General features: G+C 48.3%; 1 long non-coding RNA gene across 1 annotated transcript; it reads right to left on the bottom strand.

The window, feature by feature from the left end:
• Positions 1 to 1,725: 1,725 nt before the first annotated feature.
• Positions 1,726 to 10,472, bottom strand: LOC109317743. Its single transcript, XR_002103111.1, has 2 exons — positions 8,921 to 10,472; positions 1,726 to 4,979 (listed from the first exon to the last, which is right to left on the bottom strand). It is a non-coding gene; the product is annotated as an uncharacterized LOC109317743 (long non-coding RNA).
• Between the last annotated feature and the right edge of the window lie 9,875 nt (positions 10,473 to 20,347).

The raw sequence follows: 20,347 nt of genomic DNA, 5'->3' as shown, positions 1-20,347 counted from the left end.
CCAAGAAAAGAAAAAAGTTGGGGGGGGGGGGGGATTTCAATATGATCAGCATGTTCCATATAAATCACAGTTACAACCTGAGCTGACAGCTGTGATGTTCAAAGATAAGGGAGAATTATTGGCGGGTTTTTTTCTCCCCAAGGATAGCTGCTTAAGAAGATAAAGCCGCAAGAGAGAAGGATTTATCTGCCATGCTTGTTCCAAAGGAGGATGACGAGGCCAGTGCTTCAGTTGTGCTGATGGATGACAGGTGAAATGCTTTAATGGTCTCAACTTGCAGCCCCTTACTACTACACATACTGATCGCGCCATGAGCTGCGACGTTCAGTGTTACCCCATCCCAGAAGTTAGTTTTTGTTGCTGCTGCGTTGTTCCTATCTTTTTCTTTGCATAAGAGGAGAGGGGATACTTTTCTGGAGTCCCAGAGATCCAGCCTATAAAAGAGATGTTGGCAGACCTCATCTTCAGCAAAGAGGGAACGTGTGTCTTACGGTGGGGAGGAAGAGGAGCGATAGTGTGGCGGATCCCAGATACTTTAAGGACTAGTGACTCAAGGAAGCCAATGATGCAGTAATGGGGAAGATCTGGGCCCAGAAGAGATTCCCTTTCCTGGCATCAATGGTTGCCATCTAGCCAAGCCCTTGACCATAGCCCCTGGTTGTGAGATCAAAGTCGAACCAATAACTCAGTCTGGCTTCTCACATGCGAGATGCATGCCTGCAACCAACCACAGGAGGTATCTTGATGTCCTGGAGATGCGTGGCAGTACTGAGCTGCTTCAGAGACTGGGCTGGCTGGGAAGAGTTTGGTGCTCCATGTAATCTGTAAATTCAACGGGGAAGTAACCGAATGACCAAAGTTTACCGCAGGACAATTTCAAGCTCTCTTTGGTATTTCCCAGGCTCTCTTTCAAGGATATTTGCCCATCTATTCTTTCTTCCTATTGGACATTACTGCTGAGCTCAGCAATCTTATTCACAGCGGCATAACCTGGGGTTACATTTGCAGGTCAGCGTGCCGGAAAGGGAAGCGACTGAAATACTGTTTCTGCGTTGGGTGCCAGAACCTTTGCCCTGTCCAACTTCATGGAAAATTAACCAGGAGGGTTCAGGAAACCTGTTATGATCCCACCTCCACTCGCTCCTTGGAGTTTGCTCCCCACTGAACCGATCAATTTTAGCGAGCATCTCTCTGATGAAGTAATAGCATAAAAAACCACTGGGAGCAGTTCCTTCCTTCTTCCGGCTAAACACAAGCTTGCCAGACAAAGTTCTGTTCAGACCGATGACTATTAGCATCCTGACTCCTCGACAAAGTTAACCACATGCATTCCTCTCAATGTATAAGGATTATTTTATGTATATGTCCACATAAGAAAAAGTGTTCGGATATTCAAATGGAAAGGGGGGAGGGCGTCAGAAGTACAAACGGGAACTAGAAGCCAAACTCCTAAGGAGACCTTTCAGCGTAGATCCGACGTGATGAAGTTGACTTCCACAAATAAAGGGGCCGGACCCTCAGCTTTCCTCCTTGAGGTTGCTAGTTGGAATTTTTAATCCTAGCTGATTGATAAACTATGCAGATGGTGCCCAGACACTAAAGGCTAGATTTTGGTTGGTCTTTACAAGATGTCAGTGGCTTTGGCAAGTGCGTATGTGTGTTGGCAGCATAGGGGGGAATAAACAGACCTCACTAAATTCCAGTCTGGGTACCGTCTGGTCAGAATTGCAGCCCCGCAGGAGTGCAAGGGATGCTACTGCTAAGACTGCCCCAGGTCAGGATGAAACAGGAGAGCTGGAAGGTAACGGGGCGGGCAGGCCAAGCGCAGTGGGTAAGTCGATTTTCCTAAACAGATCTGTAGATGTGACCAGGGAGATCCTGGTGCTAGCGCATCCCCAGTGCTCTCCAGGAGACGGTGCGTTTCTGCACAGCCCCTCTTCTACGGGCCATGTCCGAAAAACACAGTCTCACCCTAGGTGTCATATGGGGGTCATGGATAGTTCACTCTGGGCAATCACTTCAAAAGGCGGCTGCACCCTGGACCTAAGCACATGCTTAGGGGCTTAGGTGCATAAATCCCTGGCCATCTAGATTAGTTATACCCCACCAAATACACCAGCAAGATCCCATTATAATCTCATAGCATCTGTCCCATACAACATGCTTTATCTAGCAAGGAAATACACTGGTAGAATCCTAACAGCAAGAAGCAACACACAGGGTCTGAAAGCTGGGAATTAAGGTTAAGAATGAACCTTAATATATTTGGCGAATAAAAGGAAAATAGAGAGAGGTGGAGGAGAGGAAACATCCATGCCATGGAACAGGAAATTGCTAAACATTGAGAGAGAAGGCACAGGGAGCACTTTCCTGATTTCCCCTATAACTAAATCCCCTGGGGAAAGTAAGTAAAAGACTCGTACTGTTTGGATGGGCAAAGGAACAGATACAGGCCAAGCGGAAGGAATTTTATTTAGCTTCACCAGGAGTTTTGTCCATAGCATTTAGCTACCTCCCTGTAGTTACACAGCTTGTACTATTGCACCATAATCTACCTGGCACCAAATCACCCTGCCAGATTGCTACAACGTTAATAGATGACAGCTGTTTAAAACTAAATTATTTCTATATTTTTGTATGTTTTATTTTAATATTTTTTTTAAAAATAACATTTTATTGAAGCTTTCCTTTGCAAAATATATTGTGTTGTTAATAATTCAGAGGCTGTGTTATCTTGCCATTTGAGGCCTGTCGGGGCTTCCTCCTTTGTCCCAGTAAAGCTGAGGCACGGGGGGAATTAGGAACTAAGCCCGCTAAAGAAGCTTGGGGCTGAGTCACACAGATGCTTGGACAACGGAGCTGAGCTGACGACTTAGAGAGACTGGAGGAGATGCTGCAGAACTGGTTATAGCCATGGCAACAACAACTGCAAAGCTTATCTCTTATACAAGCTACACAGTTTTAAAGCACTGCACAAACGTTAACTAAATAATCCTTGCAGCAAGCCCTGGTGTCGACAAGCCTTGACCCTATTTTACAGAAGAGGAGTCTAGGGCAGAGATGTTAAATTGCTTGCCCAGAGAATCGGCGTGGAGCTGAGCTTGGGATTCAGAAGGTCTTGGCTCTCTCACGTCACAAGCCTGTAGGATATTGGGCATCTTCAGCCCCTTTCCAGATTGGGGCATACACTGTCCCCATCATGCGTAACAGGGCTGTTGCATCTCCGGGACAGACTCTTTTAACACAGGCAGGGGCTGTCCTGGTTTTGCAGCCAACAGAAAAGGCTCTGCTGCTGGATGTTTCACACCGATTTCAGGCAGCGAACCCTTGAGCCAGGCCTACCTCTGAAAGGCACCGATGCCCACTGGTGCACCATGGCTTTGATTTAAAGGGAGACAGAAATGGCCTGTTTTTGCACGTGCACCACAGGAGCTGAGATGCCTGCACCTCCACGGCTTGTCCCGACTACCTGAAGCATGAGCAGCATGCATTTCTATAGCACGTGACCGTTTTGTATGGACTCCATTTAGCCCGAAACGTACCCACCAATGAAGAGTGTTATGCTAGATACTCCAACAGGTTTCAGAGGCTAAAAGTTCAGCATCTTTGTTCCATTCAAGCTCAGGTTATTTTAAAAGGATCTTATCTGGGCACAATCCTGTGGAAGCGCTTACATCCCAGCTGCCTGTACTGGTGGCTACAACCATGTTAGTGAATCTTGCAGTGTTAGGAAAGTGAGGGATTGAATAATATGGTTAGGCACAAACAAAAGATCTGCACGTGACAGTACCACTGAGGTTTCAATAGCAGCATTTTCCTCTGGATGAAGGTTAATGCATTTTCCAAACAAACCTATGGTTAACTGAATCACTGACATATTTCATGGAAGGCGTAACAAACCGCGTGAATGTTTCTGATGTAAATTGACTTTTGTAACCGTTGCTCTGCACGGCAAATGGACGGGACACGTTCCAGTATCTCAATTACAGTCGGTAACATTTTCAAAAGAGCCTTCACGACTTAGAAGTCCAAGTCCTTTTGAAAGTCAGCGGGCCTCAATTTTATTTCTTCATAGCTTGTGCAGTTCTTTGTATTAATTTTTCAGTATTGTCATTACTCAAATGCAAATTTAAAAAAACCTGGCAGTTTTTGTAGCAGCTTAATTGTATTTAGGACTGTTACACACACACACACACGATCACAGGACTTTGAGTAAGAGCTCCCTAGTGGTAATCCAGACTTTGACACCCTCTATAGTCTGGAGAAAGCCACCTCTGTGCCTCAGATTCCCTTTCTGTAACACTGAGTTAATACAACCACTTCACCGCACATAGAACTCTTGGTTCCAAAATGATACCTTTTATTAGACCAACATGTCATTCATTAGTGCACATTTCACAGACTGAAAGCACAAACTGCTGTGACTCAGTAAGGCTCCACTGCAAGCAAAGGGTGCAACAGCAGCTCTGTATAAACACATCTGAACTAGCTCAGGCACCTGTAATGGTGTAGCTGCAACGGTACCACGTTCACCAGAGGCCGCAAAACTGCCCGTGACCCTGGGGAACTATTAGGGCAGTTAGCCAGGACTTGGCTTCACGTTGCCAGGCTACATTGCCAACCTAGGTGGTTTACAGCTAGCTCAAGTATGCAAACACAGACTGCAGTCACCCCTTTGCCTATCACGGAGACAGAGCCTCACAGTTGCTGCAAATGGATTTTTCAGTCCGCTTCTGCCGAATATGAGTTTTGATTGTCCTGAGGATTTTTGTTTGGCGCTGAGCCTCAGAAGCAGCAGAGCAGGAAAGGCCGCAGGAAGGTGTGAAGAACCACAGAGAAGCGGGACGACGTACCATTGAAACCTCATGGGTGAAGGTCCAGAAGCAGGACGTGCGGGAAGAAAAATGGCCTGTTGGCACGCTGGCATGGGAAAAGGGCCACTTTCAGGCTCGGCGGCTGCAGGGACAGTCAGGTAACACCTGGTGAAAAGTCAAGCGTGGGCAAGAGAAATGTAGCTTTAGCACATGGCAGCCAGTTATGCTTTGTCTACACTGGGATTCTACCATGGGTTAGTTAACCGGGATTTTAGGTAACACATGAGTCACACCCACCCCGATCCAAACTGCAATACTGCCCCCGTAGCTGGGCCAACGCCACGCAAAGGGGAGAGGAAGGGATCCAAGGGAGCGGGTCTGCGACAAAGGAAAAAAAGTCTGCCTCCTGCTCTGTCAAGGTGGAGTTAAAGGGAAAGGTGCTCAAAGCTGGGGGAGAAAACTTGGGCTTCAAACCAGGGTGAATGAATGGCTTAGACTTGCACCTTTGCATCACACTAGAAACCAATTTCCCGCCTCATTAGGAATCCTCTCTGCTTAATTGGCACGGCTGTGTGGTTTAGGGATTAGGTTATGGGACTTGAAGGCAGGACTGGCCAGGGTACCGTTCCCAGCACTGCCTCTGGCTCCCTGAGGACAGTTTCTTGCATTTGCTGGGCCTGACTTCCTCATCAGTAACCATACTTGCCTCGCTCAGGTATTGCGAGGCTTAAAGGACAGGTGTGGAGTAGCACAAAAAACTACACAGCTGCGATGCGTTGATATTTAATATGCTATCATCTTCCACCTGATGCTATCGGATTTTCAGCAACAAATACTGTGGTTTTTTGTTCTATCCACTGGGCTAAATTCTGCAGTCAACTACTTGGGTGGAAAGCCAGAGAACCTCCCATTTCCAAAAGAGCAGAAACAAACCTTCTGGGCTCTCGTATTGGCGGGAGGTTGGCCCAAAGAATCATTTGGATGCCACAGGCATCGCTCTTAACGAGTCACTCAAGAGCCCAACTCTCCTCTGCACAAAACCTGCAATGCTACCCCTTCATCTGTACAAACCCTCTGCTGTGAATATTTTAATCTGATTTCAGTGGACGGGGACAGGGGCAGTTTTCTTCTTGATCATTTGTTGTACCCTATTTTTTTAAGAAAACAAAAAGGAAACCTTGTGAACTTACTGTATTTACTGTAATTAAAGTTATTTATTGCCGACAGCAGCACGCAGTTCATAAATAAAGACCTTCAGAGACTTTAGACAACCCCTTGTCTCTGCAGGATTTATGCGCAGCCTTACACACAGCTCAAGATTCAAGAACAGCTCGTTTAGGGGACTGGCAAAGGGGCAGAAATCTGCACAGTGAACAAGACCACTACTTCCACCTGACTGGAATCTGGCTACCGGCTGTCGAGCACTCTGGGATCATCTGGGATGTGGGCCCGATAAAGTGCCAGAAACCGCATGCAACTCTGCCAACTCTTTTAACTTGCCCCAAACTGGAGGCAGAGCTGGGCAGAAGGGGAGGCCTGCCTGCTCCCTTGCCTTCCCCAGCGCAGAATCTGAGAACCATTTGGATGCTGGTCCCTGACTTCAAAGCAGCCACCTCTGCCTTATATAGGTCCAGGCAATAGAAACAGGACCCAACCGAACCGTCAGATCTGGACCAAACTTCTCTGCTCAGGCCCACCCATAGCTATTAAATTCAATTAGCCACCTCTAGAGCTCGGGCAGGCACCAGCTGCAGGATTAGCCACGGTGTTAACCGACCCTCTAATCCAGTCCTGGGGAGACGGGGTGATCCTGACAGCTTTAATGTCACTTGCCCCGACACCCCAACCCTGGAGGGAAACGGACACAAGTAACTCCATGATAAAGCAGCAGGCCACCTGCTGTGCTGGGGAGACAGGAAAGCTCCATGTAGCTCGAATCCATCACCATTTACACAGCCTCAGCTGTTGTTTGGCGAGCCTATTGCTCTCCGGGGAGGCATTTTCACTAGCCTACTGATTATTTTTGTTTCTCCGTGGAAGGGAAAGTGAGCATCCTCTGGCTCGCCCACTGCCCAGAAAAAGACATTTGTTTTATTTCAACACAGGCTGCCGCCAAGGGAGCGATCACGAGAAAAACACACAGCACGTCGTCCCTGGCAGCTTTTTGGAGGAACAAAGCGTGGCCAACGCACCCTTCTGCTCCCTAGCAAGGGACAAACGTGAACCCCACGGCAGCCAGCAACTCACCCGACCTTCCCTTGCTGTAGACAGGAGCCCACCAGCGCTTGGCCTTTCACTCCTGCACACCGCTATCACCCGTAGCGGAGCGAATGGATGTTTTAGGCTGTGTACTAATGAGTCCCTGACGTGCTATCCTACGAGGCACTCTCTCCTTGAAAACTGTATACAAACAAAGACAAAAACGGCACTCACAGAGCTGCACTGGTCCCTCCGCCTTACAGGGGTTCAACAGTCTCCTGTCTCAATCATGCATTTACCCCTCTGGCACCTCATTCAGACCAAAAACCACGCTAGAGGTTACGTCCCAAGACCAGCATGGCTGCAACCAACAACCTGCTAGGGCAGGGGTGGGCAAAATGCGGTCCACGGGCCAGACGCAGCCTGCCAAGCCATACTATCAGGCCCGCGGGGCCCCTAAAAAATGTAGGAAATTTATATTTATCCGCCCCTGGCCCTCGAGGGCTTGCCAAAAATCAGTAAAGCGGCCCTCCCCCTGAAATAACTGCCCGCCCCTACATTGGAGGTTGGGCATTCCTTAAGGTTTCTGCTTATCCCATTTGCCTCTATAACCCAGTGGGGAAGGACAAAGGTGTCATTATCTCTACGGGGTCCAAGTCTACTCTGGGATTTGCAAAATAAGTTTGCTAGGACAGCCCCACCACGCTCTTCCTGCAGCTGCCAATTACAAAGGCTAACACAAACAGAGTAGCTGTGCTCCCCCTCACCAAAAGGAAATTCAATTAGGGCAAAGGAATCCCTAATCCTATTCCAAAGCAGAGGTGAGGAGCGAAGAGGGACTGTTCAGAAGCATGTTCATTGCCCTGGGGGCAAGGGCTGGCGGGGTTTGAGGGTCTGGTTGGAGGCATCTCATTGTGTATTCCACTAGCATTCCCATTTAATGTCGGAAGCTGCAGTTAGAAAATTCAAATTGGAAATAATATACAATTAATAGCAGGGAAGGTAATGGACTTCCAGATCAAGCTGCTGAGGGAAGCAGTACATTCATCATCGCTTGGAAAAATTAAATCAATATCTGGATGCCTTTCAACACAGAAATCCTCTAGTACAGCCACGAGTTCCTGAGCTCTTAAGGGCTCACTTACATAATAGGAGACTACGATTCCTCCCACTGCAGGAATTGCTGGTTGAAATTATCTGGCTTGTGTTATGCAGATCGAAATCAAAGGTCATAATGGACCGTTCTGGCCTTCACGCACGCAGCTTCCCTTCATCCTGACTGATCTCAAAATGCTTTACAATCCTACAGGCATATGCTACCCTGCTTTGCACCCTGAAAAGAAGAATAAACTTCAGAGGAAATCTGCTTCCATCTTCTGTTCACCAGCTAAAACTGCCTCAATAGCGCGGTTATCAGAGCATCCTTTTGCATGAAAATGGTCCTTTCCCAAGGCCGCTTGTCAGACGCTGCAAAAGCCTAAAACAAGTGAGGGAACCAAAGCGCTTCTCCAGCACCAACGGCGACAGAAAACTGACAGCAAATCAGTGCTGCTCTGAGCAAATGAGTCCAGAACTGGGCGCTGATGAGACTGTCACTTCATCCAAATCACCTCCCCAGAACTTCTTTTGAGATCCCAGCTGCATGACCCAGCTGCTAGATGATCCCCTTCAGGGGGTCTGGACAACAGCGGAAAGATTTCTTTTCTCTCCGCTGTCTCTCAAACAGGCAGGCAAAATAAGTGCTTTTTCTGTTGCAGAAGCACTGACAGGCGGGTAACGTAGGCCAGCCTCTCTGTGCCTTGCTTGCTTGCTGCTCTCTATCACCTCTGTGCATTGAGCGATTACCTGGCTAACTTAAAGCTTCTATATTTCATTCATTGATCTGAGTAGGTAAACTCCAAACTCACCATACTGTGGAGCGGCCGCTGCCAGCCAGGACTGATAACTCGTCTCTCATCTCAGACAGCAACATTTTCAGAGCTCTGCTGTCTGTCAGGGGTCACACTAGGATTTTTTCAGGTATTTATGGTAAGGCCTCCATTCCCTCTGGAGTAATGGCAGAAAAAAAGTGGGTTGCACGTATTCTTTTTCTATCTGTAACAAACTCACAACACCCACAATCAAAGTTTCCTCCCATAGACAGGATGGATGATCCAGTAGTGAGGGCATCATCCAGAGCCCTGCTCTGTCTCCGTTTCCTTGTGGGACCTTAAGCCATTCATTTAGCCCCTTCCTCCCATCCTCAATAAAATGAAGATAACAGCACTCCCCTACCTCACAGGGCTGTTGTGAGAATAAATACCCTAAAAGAGCGGTGGTGCTGAGAGATTACGATAATAATTATAATAATATGATTTCCCCAACACAGACAGTTTAACAAAACAGAGGAAATCAGAAGCTCAAAGTGGCAGGAGCAAAAGGACACAGCGAAATGCAAAGCAGGAGTTGGAGAGACCCACGAAAAACAACATGGGGAGGGACAACAGGCAGGACAACACGGAGCCACAACTTTCCAGATACCTGTGTTGTCTGAAGACTCTTTAAACACCATGAGGTCAGGTCGCACTTAATCTGCTAATCTTTAAAATGCCTGTGGAAGTGGAAGCGCATTGGGCAGTTTTACGTGCCTGGCTGCACGTAGCTCCTAATAAAAGTAGACAGCACCAGACAATACGCAATAAACGTGATGCAGGATAAGGGATGCCAGAGCATCTGGGAATGGGAGATACAGTTTGTCATGATGCCCGTGCTCCTGGCCCAATTCAGCCTAGCTGTGTGCACTTGTGAAAGCAACATGTACCAGCACTCCAGTGAGCTGAGGGCTGCTGTCCTCATTCCAGCTGGTACTTCCAATGGGAGAGGCAGAGAAAGGGCATCTACGAGCTGGCTCACTGATCCACGCCTGTAGGTGAAATGCAACGACAGCGGCTGCTCCCTCCACCCACGGCAGCTACAATTAAAAATAGGTTAAGCCAAAAGGTACGTTTGGTCGCCAAACTGTTCTTACAATCCCCTCTCTCACAATCCTGGCCCCTTTGTGCTACGCTGGCAGCCCCAGATGCTGCTTGCAAAGCAAAGACCTCAAAAATGACCTCCCAAGAAGGCATGCAGAGGAGAGCTCCGGCTCATTTTGAAGACACTGCCCCCTCCTCCTATTGTGTCCTGTTTGTGGTGACCCCAGGGCTTGGCTATTAACTGGCAAGGCCCATTAACCAGGCTGATGTAAACTGTGCTTTACACTACAAAGGGGTTTTGTAAAGGTGAAGGAGGCATCATTAAGAGAACCAGCAGGAGACAGCCAAGAATCAGAAGCTCCGTTTCCATGGGCTGAGGCTGTAGTTCTGCCTGCTCAGGAAACAATACCAGTGGTAACTCCGTTTCTGATCTAAAAGGGAATTCAGCTTCAGCAGACAGCATTTATCCCCTCTGATAAGCAGGGATCCTGGTTTTCTGATTTTTAAAAAATCCCCATTTTCCAGTTAAAAAAAAGTAACCCCAAATCCAGAGTTTCCCACGCTTAAAATGAAACACCCCTAACATATAGTTTATACACACGTATGTACACACACGCACACACAAACATAAGTGAGAATTTATTTTATTTATACATAAGAAATTCTTGCTTCTTATGTATCTAGGTATGTATACAGACCTATAAATAAACAAACAAATACAATACTATATATTAGTGGTGTTTCACTGTAACAGTGGAGACTTTTTTTATTTTTTTTTAAATCAGAGAAAACCAGGTTCCCTGCTGATAACTAGAGGATGAAGTCCAAAACTCAAAGCAACCTGCCAAATTTGACTCAGTTGCCAGAGTCCGTGACTTTACCCGGCTCACGGCAAACTCAGCTCAGCTTTAACAGGCTCCATAAGCCTCTGGGGAAGTCCAGCTGGATGGACAGCAGACTCTGGACACAGCACCAGAGAGAGTTTAGGGAAGGGAGCAATTCTGCATTAGCTAAGGGAGAAAAAAAAAAATCCAGTTCTAATGTCCAGAGCTTCGTTTCCAGACAAGCTGCTCTTCTACTAATGATGAGCAAACCTCTGAAAGAGTTCAAAACTGACTGAAGACGAAACACTGCTTGGCAGTTAACACACAAGGCTGTAAACCAGAAATCCTACAAATCCCGAGTCTCTACTACTTCTGCCACAGACGTAGCACCCTCTGTGACCCTGTGCAAGTCACTTCCTCTGTCCACGAAGCAGGAATGGCAATGCCCACTTTGAACACAATTTGCGAGCCGCCACTAATGTACACCAGATTTCAGCTGTCAGACCATGGAGAGCACCACAAACACGCAAAAATATTCCGGTGTTTCTAGACCTAACCGAAGCAAGCACCTGGGATTATGTGCGTAACTTAAAACAAGCTTTCTCTAGGGAGATTTTGGGGTAAGGTACCAGAAAGGCAGCCTTTGTTGTGACATTTCTGTATGTACGGTCCCGGCACAGTGCACGACCAGTGATGGAAGATCCTATGGTAAAAATGGTTAGCCAAACTCTTGTAAAACTGCAGAATTTTTCAGGGCAAAGGTCAAGTTTTTTGGGTTGTTTTAGCAGGTTCGGCACTTCCTTCTGAAAGCAATAATCAAAATGTAACAGTATAGTCACTCCAATATGAGAAAGCAGGTGGTTCAAGCAAACACCTTCAGTACTTGGCCAAAGGGGGTCAAGCATCAAGCGGCGGTTTGTTCACAGCCATGCAATATATGTAGCCATGGTTCGTATTCCGCCTGGAAAAAAAATCCAACTACTGAATTCTTCAAGGACAATTTAGAGGATTTCCTGTTTCCAGATGTTAATCTGGTTGGCTACTGGTTTTTTTCCTTCTAATCCGGTAATGTTTGCTGTGGACACTACAATGGACATTGCTTTTTAGATCCCCAAAGACTGGGTGGCAGAGTCTGGATATTAGCAAAGAGATTTAGTTAATCACTTCCTACACAACTGTTGATTCACTTTGTTCAAATGGGCATGTAAAGGGGATAAACTGACCATCTCCTGGTGTCCCGTCCCCCCTGCCCACATGCACACAGCTGGATGCAGGGAGCAAAATAAACCCCACATTGAAAAAGCATTAAGTAGAGGCTGCCAGTCTCCACAATGAGCAAACAGGCTCAAACAGACTAGCCCTGGGATTGGCCAAAGGGCAGTAAGGAAAGGCCCCTCTCGCACTGGAAACATAAACATGTGCAGCCTTTTTAAATGCAAGGGACGCAGAGAAAGAGGAAGACAGTTGCTCATTTGAGCGAGCTCATAAGTTTGGGACAGAGACAGAGCCAGAGAATCTGAATTGGGCCTGAAACACCCACAGAGGCAGCTACATTCTCCAGCATCTGACAAGAAAGCCTGGGAAAAAAGGGAGCGATTGGACATGATTCTTCTCTTCTCGTGCTGGGACCAAATTAAGGTATGAGTGAACTATCTTCTGCTTCTACGCGAGCAAAGTGTCATAGCCAAGATGTGCAAGAGAGAGTACAGACTGCTCCCTGCACTAGGGACGCCTTCCTCTTAGCTCAGCCAAGTCGGTTTCCACCACTTAGGTTGAAAGAGATGGCAGGTAGGAAAAGCCATGAGCCGTTGGTGTCCACAATAATAAGCGAGAAATTCTTAGGGAGTCTTCTTGTAGTGAACCAACTACGGGGATAGAGTTAGACAAGCTTCCAAATGCAAGACATTTTCCATCAAGTCTGATCCCAGGAAGCCAGGCAGGCATAGTGAAACACAGCAGAGGGGAGGGTCTGGGAGACATTCTCAAGGGTGGCAGACGCTCAATTAGCAGAAGAAAAGGAGAAAAGCTCATTATTGGGAGATCAAGGCCTATCGAAAGGGAGGAGGGTCAATCTCACCTTCCATGTGGGGAAAGAATTCAGGAACTGGATAAATTATAACGTGCCACAAGCTCGGTATCAGCGGGTGTTCGTTTCCAGCCAATTTATGAACTGTTCACGGCCATGTCGTTTCACTCCTACGCCACAATGATGAAAGGCTATCTGTGTAGGCACCAGGGTGCATGTTGCATAGCAATGCTTGCATTTTGCAGAATTGTGGTGGAATGACATCCTAGAAACATCACCTGGGTGACATCCTAAAAACATCACATTATACCCATTTGGGAGTTTTGTTGTTATGCTAAGTTAGCGATTCAAGACAGCGTGGGGCCAGGTTTCCAGTGATCCAGTACCTTTGGTTGTTAAAGGTAACGGATCACTGAAGGAACCAACAAAGATTTTAGTTGGTATAATAAAAGAGAGCGGATTTACCCAAAGAAACTTGTCTGCCTTTGGTTGTCAAAAGAACTCAGCACTCTGGCATTTGAACATCTGCCCATTTGTGTTGGGGCCTATATGCAAGCTGTGCTCTTTCAAACATCTGAATATTTTAATACAGAATGAACAAAAATTCTCCTGCTGAGAATACAGGCTACAGCGCTAAATTCACGATGCCATCTTACAATATTTACGGTCAGCTAGATAAATAACCTGGTCAAACCTAGCACTTGCGGTGCTTTCTGTGCAAGCCTTTCCCCAGTCATAAACTATAAACTGATATTCCCAAGACAGGCACAGAGTGGAAATAATAATATGGAAACGCCAAGTAATACATCAAAGTTTCCATTAAAAAAACTCAGCAAGCTGCTTCGTATTTCCTGGGAAAAGTGAAGAGGAAAGCATTGGCAAATACCGCAATTATTAGCAGCCCCACGTAGTCTTGCTGCGTAGGCTCTACCCCAGGTTCCCGTCGGCCCAGATCCAGTAACTCAGCATCCTGCTTATCCGATAGTCTCACCCACAGCATCCCATCCATCTCTCAAAAAGAAATTCTAATGTACATTAGATGCTGTTGTCCCCGCTGACTTCCCCGCTTCCACGTCTCGCTCATCTGGTCAACCTTATCTTTTTCTGCTGTCCCCGAGAGAGAACATGTAGCCTCCAAAAGCACAAACTCCTACCAACTAACTAGACAGCAGAATAACAGGCATTAGCAAGAGAGCGCATTTTGGCCCAGAGCTTATTCACTAGAGGACCGGGGTACCTTAGGCAACTAACCTTCTACGGATTCACACGGACTTCTAAGCAGTGAAGAGCATATTCCACACTTTTTTCCCAGCTCCCTGCAATCCATGGAAGCTCTACAGGTTAGAGACTTACAGTCAGGCTCCCCAAACTGTCCGTGAACTCATGATGCCCACCTAATTAATTACCTTCTGGTAGGGCTACTGCTCGCAGGATCAGATGCATCTACATTTTGTAAAAGGCTTTAACGTATATGGATGGCACAAAGCAGCACGTAACAGCAAACGGGTTCTACTGGCCTTAAAGGAAAGTGCCAAATTGCTAGCTCTGTACCACTTCAGCCACCTCTTGTATTCAGAATAAGGATCAGGGCAGAGGAAACACCAAAGGGAATGGGGCTCGGGGGGCAGATATTGTGCTTGTGGAAAAAGAAGAAAAAGTTAGGTGCTTCGAAGGGAAAAGGACACACACACTGCAGTCCTTTGTAAGCTCTGTGTCTTTCTGCAGCTGCAGAAGCAAGTGAAAAGGCCAGTTGCTCTACTCAGCAGTCCCAAGCACACCCAGGAAATTTTTCCCCCTGATCCGATAGTTCATACTGGCTGGATTTTGCTTCTCAAGGGAGCAGACGCAAAGCCAAGTAATAGTACAAAATACCCAGTTCGTTGCACAGAACGTAAATAAGGGCCTACAAAGCGGGGCTGTGAGCTGCTATGCGTGTGTGAGCACACGTCAGTGGCCTCTACCAGGGGGACCCTAATTGTTCATGAGTGTGTCACGCACCCCATAATGGAGAGCCTTCTGCTTTTGGGATCAGAAAAATCAGAGCTGTGCCTGGGGAAGCTCTGAGCAGTTATCCCATGCAGGATACAGACAACTATAAAAATGCAAATGGCCACAAATTTGATGTCATCTGTTCTTTGATTTAGATGAATGAAATACCATAATGTCCAGCAGAGAGGGGAGAAAGCTCTGTGTCCGAGAGACGGGCCGTATTGAACCACACCTCTTTGCCCTCATCCATGTGCCCAAAGTTAAGGCAATCCAGCTTTTCAATTTAAATGAGCTTCAACAGGCACCAGCGATTGCAACAGCTGCCTCTGTTCTCCCGGCTCTGTAATGACCTCGTGTTTGCAGTAATGTCATTAGCAAATTGAACTTCTTCCCACATGCAACATGGCTAATTTGGAAAAGGGCAAGCTAATCATTTCCTAATGATCAGGGCCTTTGGTAGCAACTGCAAAGAGCCTCCTGCAGGGCCCACATAACAGAGCTGGGTTCAGGCTGAGATAGATAGCCGGGTTTATCTGAAGTCTGGCAGAAGGCAGAGTAGATTTGCACCTTATAGCCTAACTCCATCAGAGGCACAGCTGCATAAGTTTCATAAGCAGCAATTTACTCCATCCAATTTGAGCCGTTGTCACAGCTCTGCCCCTGCGTGTGAAATCAGAGACAGGCAGCAACAGCCAGGGCTGGGTGGAGGAGGAACAGAGGTGCCCTGCTGTAGGGTACAAGCAGAAAGAAAAAGGCATTTTTTTCTTGTAGTACAACCAGTTGGACCGGGGGTGGCTTACTCAGAGGAACGGACATTAACTGCCACCAGGACACTAGCAAAACAGGGATGAGCAAAGGCAGGGATGGAGCAAGCATCCTTCAAAATTTTAACCCCCGCTCTGGACTTTCTTGAAGATCCTGTCTTCCAAGCGATGCCCCCCTGCACCACACAAGTCCTACCCTTTCTCAGCAAGTCTGCTGACCCACATATGCTGAGTGGCAGGTTTTAGAGGGCAAAGTGTAGAAAGCCCAAGCATTGCTTTAAACACCGGTTGGTCGAGGTGAACCTCTGGGTCCCCCGCCCATGAGTCAGAATCATGGTGCCTCAGCACTAAGTCTCGGTTAATGGGGGCCTTGTGGAAAGTATTGGCCTTGGCATCAGTTTCCCGAGCACTGAAATAGGGGCAACTCCAACTTTCCACAGCCGTTGCAGCCCTTAATTGCTACAGAAAGGCAAAATGCCTATCTCCACCCCAATCTCCTCCATTTGAGAATCGTACAATGGCTTGGCCAGGTCCCCTAGGTGCAACCTCTCTGCATTTCTAAAGCTCCCATCACCACAGTATATAAGCTCTGCATTTACATTACAAAGTGCGGGGAGACCCATCCAGATGGGCAGCCATTCTTTGCTAGCTTAACTGTTTGCTTCCTACCAGAGCATGCATCTGTCTCTGCTGTTTGGAGAGTCCTCGGGCACAGTGGGGAATTCTGCAGCCTGTCTCAAATATGACCACAGCGGGACTCTTCCCGACTCCCTGTTGGGTTATGAAAACTCAAGGACATGCAGAGGCACTGCTGGCACTAGCCTCCTCTGCTGGGGCCTCTAAAAGAGGACACCTGAATTACAAAGCTCTTTTCTATCAGTTCTCATTATAGACTTGCTTTCTTGTTGCAAAGAGAGGGGGGGGAAAGGTTGGGGGCGGATGCCTCGTACATCCTTGGGCCACGCAGCATCAAAGAAGCCCGTTCACAGCGGCGCGCTGGATTAGATAAATGCAATCAGGCAAACTCCCCATGAGTCCCAAGCCTGAGTAAGCACACATCCCTGTTGAGGCTGCTGTTCCTTAGGGGCTGGGGCTGGGGCGCAGTCCCTTGCTGGGGACCTCAAGCAGAGGTGAGAAATAAGAATCGAAGGGCTTGCGTACGCATACAGCTGTGCTCAAGTGGTGATCTTAAACAACAAGCAGAAGGCTGCTTAACTCTGCTTAAAACTGCTCTGCCATCTGAGCCCGTGAGGAACATGTGCACGGAAAGAAGCCAAGCAAGCGGAAATGAGAAGGCCCGCACCAATTTCAGTTAATGAGCGGAAGACCATAGACGAGCAAGGCCTTATTCTACTGTCATGACAATTCCACCGTGATCTCAGAAGCATTTCAGGATCCGCTGCATTCAGCATCTCTACAGTGCAACTGTTTCTTGGGGCGCAGTAGGTTTCGGGCCTCTAGCAAGGGACATGCTTTGATGGCTCTCATAGCAGCAACAGGAGCCAGCAAATGGTAATAGCGGGGGAGACGAGTTAACTGGGTCTGGGTTTTCTTCGCAGAGGTTTGGGTGGGAGGGAAAAATGTCATCTTTCATTCTCTAACTCCACCCTTCCCCCAGGTCAATGGACAGGATCTCTCCACCGTCAGCCTGCGGGAAGCACTAGAAATACTTCAGAGTGCCGAGGAACAGGTCACGCTGGAAGCGCGGAGAGAGAAACCGCCCCGCAAACCTCCCCGCACGTCCGACGCCGCGACCCAGACTGAGGCCAGCTGGTGGGATAAGCTGTGCCCAAACAGGGAGCACTGCATCCCCTCGTGCTTCAGTTTCTACCTGGACAGGTATGCACCGTTTGCTGGGTTCGCTCCCAAAATGCCAGAAGGAGCTAGACATGCTCATTGTGGGAGCAGACCCAAGACTTTTATATGTAAATATAAACCTGCTGCAGGATGCCCATCGCCCACGCGGGTTTTGTGAACTCTGGCATTGCTGCTGTCCTGGCTGGGCTGTGAGATTAGCTCGGTCCACAGCTGCCCTAGCCTACGATTACAGACCTGCAGACAGCACACGTGACAAAAGGGATGCTCCCACCCTGTTTAGCCCCGCATTTAATCAATAACCCAGCAACCACCATTTTCTCATGTGAATCCTACCATGCTGAACAAAGCCGGCGCCGATTTGCCCACAGCCTACACGCTGTGAGGTGTAAATCACAGGTATTGACAGTGCAGACTCCCTGTATAAACTGCTCGCGCCCACGAGCTTGTGCCAGCACCTAATCGGTGTCTTCACCAACGTTGGCTTCAGCCACTGCATCAGCTGCCCTTTCACTTTGGGCTAGAGCTAGGCACGCCCTAAGAGCGAGACCTAATGCTACCTCAGTGTGACCATTCAAAGGCATTTATGGACCACGCACAGTCTCCCAGCGGGTCGGTATCTTTGTCTTTTGTCCCCCACGCACACAGCTCCTATCGCAGTTACTTGCCGCACCAGGACTGCAACGATGGCCGCGAATCCGACTGCCTGCTACCCGCCTCCCGTCACATGGAGAAACAAGAGCCGGATGACGAGGTAGAGCTCGCTCCCATCTGGCATATACCTTGGTGGAGGGAGGACGGAGAGCATAAGGGGGTGCTGGGTCCACGACTGGGGCTCATAGGTGCCAGGCTAAGTCGAGTTTGATTGATTTGGGAAAGAAGCGTGCAAACAGCCACCAGGCTCTGAAAATATTTCCCAATGGTCTCAGCCGTGTACGGAGCCCATTCTGCTTCCCCAGGTTTAACACTGGGGCATTATTTGCCTCTTTCAGGCACTAGCCCTTATTCACCAAAAGGAGCCGAGTTTCAGCAGCTGTTACACCATCCCAGAGGATCAGGATGGCGTCTGTCTGAGCTGGGTAAGCACATGCCTACACATAGCACGTGTGGGGAGAGCAGACGGGGAGGGAGGGGTGTATCAGGCATTAGCGGGGGCTCGGCCCACCCCTGGCTTTTGGTACAAAGGAAATCCGAGTGCCTTAGTTCAAGCCAGAGCGCGCCTCTGTGCGCTCGGTGCAGAGCCAGATCTGAGAGCGTTGCAGCAAAGTACGTCGGCAGAGCTGGGCGGAAGGCTGGGATTTGAACAGATCTGCGTTGCAATGCAATGCAACTCCTCACGGAAACAGGAGCATCCGAAGTAAGTGGCATTTTAAAAGAAAGTACTTCTGACCATCTCCCCAGTGTTCAACAAAATTCTGCCTAATTAGAGGAAAAATTAAAACAGAAACAAGGGAGAGTCTATGGAAACATGCAAGGAAGCAAATAAATGTATAATTAGCCTGGAGACTCCCTTGATCCTGTCTCTCCCTACTCACACCATTAACTCTCCACGATGCAATCCATTAGATGAGGAACCCTTCCGTCTCCTGTGAAGCGCACGGCGCATGCCAATTCATCTGCAGTCATTATCGAGTGCTGTGTTTTCCACATTTGATAGATGGCCGAGGGACTCGTGCTCGGCTATTAAAGGAAAATTGCATCGAGTACAATTAAAACCTATTTGTGCGTTCATTTGCAGACAGAAAGCGAAGGGGAGGAAAGCCAGAAACAAAATGAGCGGACACTTCTGCTCCACCAGGACCGCGACAGCGGAGTCTGTTACACTGACAGCAGCACCCAGCCGGACGAGCGTTCGGGACCCAGCGTGGACGCGGAAGACCCCGCTGCCCCGAAGGGGTCCGGCCCACACCGTTTTGCTGTTGACACAATTGAAAGAAGCGGACTGGCTACAGAGGATTTCTTATCCAACGAGGAGTTAAGCGATTCCAGTTTCTGTGGTGTAAACCCAGAGGAGTTCAAGAAGTTTCAAGAAATCTTGGAAAGCAAGTGCAACCAACATCAGTTTCGTAAGGCCCTCCTGCAGAGAGACCAAAGAGCTTCAGAAGTCCAAGAGGAGAGCTCTGAGCAATGCAGACAGCACGAACAATGGCTCGCCAAGTGCCCCTCGAGCCCATCTTTTCCAGAATGCCTCCCGCTGGCTGGAGACGGCACCAGGAATACAAACGAAGAGGTGAACCACAGAGCTGAACTCTGCCCAAGAGACTCTGTGAACGGAGACGCAAGGGAATCAGCCCAAAGACTGACGGAAACAGAATCCGCATCTCTTCCACCAACAAGTTTCGCCAGCGGCCCCAAAACACTTGCAATTCCACATCACGCTCGCCGTTACATTAGCTACATGAACCTCGTGCAGGAAAAGGTAGCTGTAGAGTGCCTAAGCGACCAACCTAGGTCACCAGCACTTCCAGGGCAATGCAGCAAAGGCACAGAGAGCAACCCAGGAGATGCTGGACACATGCAGAGGCTGCCAAATGAAAGGAGCAGGCCACTGTTAAAGAAACAGCAGAAGAGTCAACTGCTGAAGGACAGAGCCCTGAGGATCACGGAGGAACGCAGTGGGATGACCACCGACGACGATGCCCTGAGCGAGCTGAAGACTGGGAAGTACTGGAACAAGGCTCAAAGGAGGCAACACCTGCTCCTGTCCAAAGAGCAGAAGCAGAGAAAAGAATTCGTGATGCAGAGCCGCATGGACCAGCTGACAGAAGCCAGAGCAGGGACCGGGTGCAGGAAAGATCTAGGGATTATTGAACTGAGTCAGAAGAAGCTGATGAAGAAGAGGAGCAGGAAAGTCTTGGACAACTGGATCACCATTCAGGAGCTGCTGACCCACGGGACCAAGTCTCTAGATGGGAGAACAACGTACAGCCCTTTGTTGTCAGTCACTACAGTGTAGAGTCCT

The sequence above is a fragment of the Crocodylus porosus genome, unplaced genomic scaffold, assembly GCF_001723895.1.
Source record: "Crocodylus porosus isolate Cpor-Errol unplaced genomic scaffold, CroPor_comp1, whole genome shotgun sequence".
Taxonomy (NCBI): Eukaryota; Metazoa; Chordata; order Crocodylia; family Crocodylidae; genus Crocodylus; species Crocodylus porosus.
This window is presented reverse-complemented; position numbering and strand designations above follow the sequence as displayed.